At 34.4% G+C, this 6,073-nt stretch overlaps 1 long non-coding RNA gene across 1 annotated transcript; it reads right to left on the bottom strand.

Moving 5' to 3' along the window:
* Nucleotides 1-272: 272 nt before the first annotated feature.
* On the bottom strand, nt 273-5,661 carry LOC127092231 (uncharacterized). Its single transcript, XR_007792136.1, has 2 exons — nt 5,431-5,661; nt 273-658 (listed from the first exon to the last, which is right to left on the bottom strand). It is a non-coding gene; the product is annotated as an uncharacterized LOC127092231 (long non-coding RNA).
* Nucleotides 5,662-6,073: the final 412 nt, after the last annotated feature.

The following is a 6,073-nucleotide window of genomic DNA, read 5'->3' as shown; positions in this document are numbered from 1 at the left end:
TCTCTTGGATTAAATCTTTGGGGAAACCCTAGTATTGGTCTCGACATATTGGCTATGATGAATTACATCATGGACATGTTAATTTAGGGGTTATGTGCAAGTTTGACTTCGGTTAACAAAGTTTTGTTGTCTAATTTATTTATGGACCTTTTACATGTTATTGGATTGGATTTTATTCTTTTGGTTCAATACATGGCATTGCAAATTCAAAGTTGAATTCAAAATTCAATTCAAGTTCAAATTTAAGAAGTTCAAATTTTCAAAAGTCATAATTTGGAGGGAAAAGTTCTTCTCTTTCAAAATAAGTCATTATTACATTCAAAGGATCAATTTTCATTACAAGATCATCAAATACATTACAAAAAGTCCAAAATTTCAAACTACACAAAAAAGGATCACATTTGACTAAAACTTGACTTTTGGTCAACTGTTGAGTTTTAGTCAAACAATTGACCAAAAGTCAAACTAATCTTAAACCTACTCCAAGTCTATTTTCCTCTTGATTCTTCATGTGGTCCTCAAAGTTCTTCAAATTTGTTTTCCAAAACATCTTCATGTTCATGATTCCATAATCATCAAGCTTCGACCATCATGATGTGCCATGCCAAGTCATGATGGGACACCATGATCAACTTCATTTAAAGGCTAGTAGTCACCCCTGCAGCAATATGAAGAAATTAGCATCATACTCTTTGCGAAAGTTCAACCATACAAACATGTCACACTTACACAAATACAAGCAAAGACCATGACATTCATGCAAACACACCTGACTTACACAACAAAATCCAACAATGTACACATAAACATTCGAAAATTAGTAGCACAACCACATTAGCCTTACACTAACCTTTTCCTAACTTCTGATTCTAGCATCACTAACATGGATCCTATTTAAACAAAGATCCTAACACACTAACTGTCACAGCTCCAATTAACATATTAACTAACTTTTAACAATTCAATTGAAAAACTAAAATCAACTTAACACAATTCCAGTTAGCATAGCATTGCAATTAACATCAATTGTTTAATACCATAACATTTCCATGGTAGTCCATACATAATTCAATTACTGATTTCCAAGCCAATTAACATAACAATTCAATAACTCAACACTAATAGTTCCATTCAAGCAAGCCAAATTGCTAACCACCCTAACACATTTCACTAGCAAGTCAATAACAATGCCAACTAACTGACTTCAATTCACTAACAATGATAATTTAGTTCAATACTAATTCATCACTAGCTAACAACATAAACTTAACCTCTAATTTTTCTAAACTTCTAACATTAATAAATTTTTAACTAAAGACACTAATTCAGTTCAAACCATTCTAACAGGGTGTCGCATCTCGAAAAATACGATTCCTCGCGATGGTCGCGGAAAAAATTTACGTTCGAACAGAGTCGCCACCGAACTTTATTTATCCCAATGAAGGAATAGGAAAATATCGATAAAACCTTTAGGACATGGAATAATGGTCGTCGCAACCATATTCGGGTTCGGGAGTGGATTACGTAAGGGGAAGGTATTAACACCCCTTACGTCTGTTGTACTCAACGGGAACCTTTTAGTTCTAATGTGCGTTTCGAGTGTTAATTTATGTTTGTTTGTTATCTTTGGGTTATAAAATATTTGAAATTGAAATGGATGAGAACCTCAGAAAGGAGAAAGGGGAGGTTTTTTATTAGTGTGCTCGCGAAGATACAACAATCTCCTGCCTACGTATCCTTATGGCGTAATAAGGAAATTAGAGCATTCGTAGTTCGGGGAACTACGGTTGGTTGGCGTTTTTTATGAACAATTGCATAGTTCGCGTTCCAAAGGCTAAACGCTAGCTTGTCTACTCTCGGCGGAGGCTTAAACACTAGTTTGTTGTGCGCATCAGAAATGATTAACAGTGTTCTTTTCTAAAAATAGTTTTGGTCACACGAGGGTGACAAATTGGATTAATATGTTGGATGTTTTGATTGGTTAAGATGTTTTGATCGCACGGGGGCGCGGAAGATATATATTTGATGTGTTGAGACATTTTGTTGGATGACGATTACTCGGATATTCGAGTAAGACAACTCGTATCCTAACAGTCGGGAAAGGGAATAAAAGACTCTAGACCACTTTCTTTTTCATCCTTAATTATAGAAAGGTGTTGATAATAATTAAGGTATTTTTGAATGGATGACGAATACTCGGATAATCGAGTAAGACAACTCGTATCCTAATAATCGGGAAGAGGAATAGAAGACTCTAGACCGCTTTCTATTTCATCTGAATATTTATGAAAATAAGGTTGTATATGGTGGATGTATTTTTAAAATGAACGACAAGTACTTGAATAACTGAGTAAGACAACTCATATCCAAGCACTTGAGAAGAGGAGTTGAAAGCTCAAAACCATTTTCCTTTTCGTATAGTTCGTTGTGAAAATGATTTGATTAAGTTGTAAGTTGGTGGAAAAATGACAATTGTTCGACTGACCGAGTAAGAGAACTCGTATTCGACCAATTGAGGAGTGAAGTTGAAAACTCAAAGTCAACTCCCTTTTCATTTAGCTTATTGTGAAAATATTTTGATTTAATCGGGGTTTGGAGGTTTGTAAAGAATGACAATTATTTAACTAACCAAGTAAGAGAACTTGTATTCAAATAATCGAGGAGAAAAATTGAAGACTCAAAGTCATCTCCCTTTTTATTTCTTATTGTAAAAGAATTTGATATATTTGTGCTTAAATAGATTAGAAATGACGACCATTTGACTAACCGGGTAAGAAAACTCGTATTCAAATAATCGAGGAGAGAAGTTGAAAACTCAAAACCATCTCCCTTTTCATTTTCAAATGAAGTGTTGTTTAAATGTGATTAAGCATTTTAATTTAACTTTTATAAAGAATATTCGATGTCGGATCGAGGTTTTAAAATTTGCATTTACGAATGAAATGGATTTTATTAGTGAATCAATCATCTACTCGATTAAAAAAATCGAATAGGTCTCATTGTAAGAAAGCTCAAGAGTAAGCTATGTGAGGTTGATGGCGATGCTTAAAAGCGATCGACTTACAAGGGTGTTTGAAAATGGGCTCAATTTTGAATCGAGAATTGTGCGGTTTATTTGTGGTTTTGAATTGATGATGAAACGGGATAAAATAAAATTGAAAGTGATTATGAATTGATGATGAAATGGAATAGTTTTTTTTTTAGTTTAGAAATGATGCCAAAATTGATGGTGAAATAAGTCAATTAATATTTAATTATCAAATTTAATTAAATCGATTAATTTGAACTAATTAAATATAATTATCAAAATTATTTAATCAAATCAAAGAATCGAGTTAATTAATATTATTTAATTGAAAACTAACTAATTAATCAAAATTCAATTAATTAGTTAATTCAATTAAAATTAAAATGGAATAAGCGACAAAAATCGAGGCATAATAATTGATGCAAATTAACCACAATGTGCTCGTAGCCGGTTTGTACATAGCGACAACGTAATCGAAGTGTCGTAAGTAGGGGCCGAAACGCGGTGAAAATATCGTATTGAAAGTTTGGTGGCATAGCGACATGTAATTGTCGTACCGCTGAAGCGACTCAAAACTTTCCTCGATGCTTCAAGATGGTTTGCTTCTCTACGGTGGTTCCGTCGAGCTGAAGGTCTGATGGTGGGGATTATTTGATGAGTAACCGCGTTTCCTGCTGAAGCTTCCTTTTCGATGTCGGAGCCGGTGGATCGGTAGAGATGTGGATGGACCACCGGCGGTTCAATTTTTCGACATAAAAGGGTGGTCACCTATTGCAATTTGTGGAGTGGTGTTGGGTTGCGCGGAGTTCATCGCGGAGGCGTTGGAAGGGTAAACAGTTGTGTTGGTCTTGTTTATAGCGGAGGGAGCTTGTGTGTCGCCGGCGGAAGGTTCACAAGGAGAGCGATGGGGAAGAAGATCAGAGGGTTCCGCGGCGGGGTACTTCGTGGTTGTTGGTTAGAGGTTGACGGAAGTGTGGGTTTTGTGGTGTGGTAGACGTGGTTTGGATTCGCGGCTGAAGATCGGTGGTACGGCGGAGTGGTAACGGTGGAGGTTGTTTCATTAGCCGGAGACGGAAATGCGTTTGTTATAGGTTCATGTGTTCTTGTGATATGGTGGAGTTTTATGAAATGTTGTGTTTAAAAATGGAGGATGAAGGTGTTCATCATGAATAATAAACTTCTTCAAATTTTTACATCTTCATGTTCATTTTTGGTGAGATCAAAGAAAGAAAATGTGTGGTTCGTGAGAGAGATCTCAAGAGAAGCTTTTATTACTTTTCTTTTCTTTTTTTTAATATTATTTTTTTTTACCGTTGGAAGAAGAGAGTTTTCTTTTATTTTTATTTCTTTTAATTATTATTCAATTTATTTCTAAATTCTAAATATCAAGTTTTAACTAAAAAAATAAACTAGCATCTTAACCTAAAACTAAATCACTAACTGTAACTGGCATTACTAATAATTCAAAATTAGTTCAAAAAGTCCATGGCAATTCAAGTTTCATAGCAATGCAATTTGCATAGCAGTTCAGGATTCCTAAGCATAATTCAACGTGATAACTCAGTTCAACTAACTAATACATAGCATTCAAATCAACATTCACTCCTAACATGTTAACAATTAAAACTCAAACTAATTCTAATACTCCAAATTAGCACAATTAACATAATTTCGTATTTCAATAGCAGTCCAATTCACCTAACTGTTTTCAACTTAATAACCAAATTAGTATATTAACCTAACTCTCATAGCATAACTAACTATCACTCAAGCTAACTAACACCTAATTCTGACTTTAACCAACTAATTTTCCCTAACTCAATTCACTAACACTCTATTAAGAGTTCAACATAAGCCTTAACTTCTAATTAATTCAAGCTAGCCAAATTTCTAACCAAACTAACTTACTAACGAAATTTCTAACTGTCCAAACTTCAAATTCTAACTGTTAACTGACAGAGTTAACTTCATCTAACTAACTTGCTCATTGAATTAATTAACCTTAACACATGGCCTAACCCATAACTAACTTTCCATAACATATGCCCTAAACAGTTACAACTCTCCAACCTTCAATCGTCTATATAATTTGCATTCATCATAAATCTCATTCAACCATGATCACTTTCACTCTGCACAACCACTTACTCTGAACATTTCACTCTGAATCACAAATTTCTTTGCACTTATCTCTCTTCTCCCTCACCAATACTCAGAGCTCCAATCTCCATTGTTGAGCAAACTTCACATTGAAGTTTGCTTCAATAAGAGCATTAGCCTCACCCATACTCTCTACACTACTCTCACATCAGCAACAACAACAATTTCAGTTCATACAAACCACGCTCAAGAGAAGAAGAATAAGAAATTATTGGAAAAAGTTGAAGCTTCAAATTGCATACTTGATAATCTCTGGTACTCTCATTTTTATCAGATTCTTCAATCTTCAACAATTCCCAGGGTGAATCTCAACCTTGTAGGTAGGATCCATTTCTCCTTCTTTCGCTTTAATCTTGGTACCAGACAGGGAGAGAAGTCTCAGTGGAGAAAAACTGAATGAATGGATTTTGAATCCCCTTCCACTTCCTTTGCCCCCTTCTTGTTCATTAGGCCTTCAGTTCTAAGCCCAAAGGTCTTTTGCTATCACACCCTCATTTTACCTACAAACCCTCTCTTTCTGATTTCTAACAAGGAGATCAACATTGGGCCTTCAACATGTTGGGCCCAACACCATTTCTCTAATCAAACCCCTTGGTTCAGCCACACACCCCTGCAGAGTTAATTTTGATTATTGATTAATTATTGTTGTTGTTGTTTTTAATTCTTTTTGTCACATAAAAAAATACATATTAAAAATAAAAAAATTTAGTCTTATTAAAAATAATGTAATTCTCTGGTTTGGTAAATTAGGATAGGTCTTAGTTAGAATTAATTGTTAGAATTTCTTCTAAATTTCATCTAATATTAGATTAGAACTTAGGGTTTTGACATGATCAAATCCATTTGCTTATTACCTTTGTTTTTTTTCTTTTCATGATTCCCACG

This window comes from Lathyrus oleraceus, chromosome 6 (genome assembly GCF_024323335.1).
Source record: "Lathyrus oleraceus cultivar Zhongwan6 chromosome 6, CAAS_Psat_ZW6_1.0, whole genome shotgun sequence".
In the NCBI taxonomy this organism is placed as follows: Eukaryota; Viridiplantae; Streptophyta; class Magnoliopsida; order Fabales; family Fabaceae; genus Lathyrus; species Lathyrus oleraceus.
The sequence above is the reverse complement of the archived record's forward strand: the minus strand, read 5'-3'. Positions and strand labels throughout refer to the sequence as shown.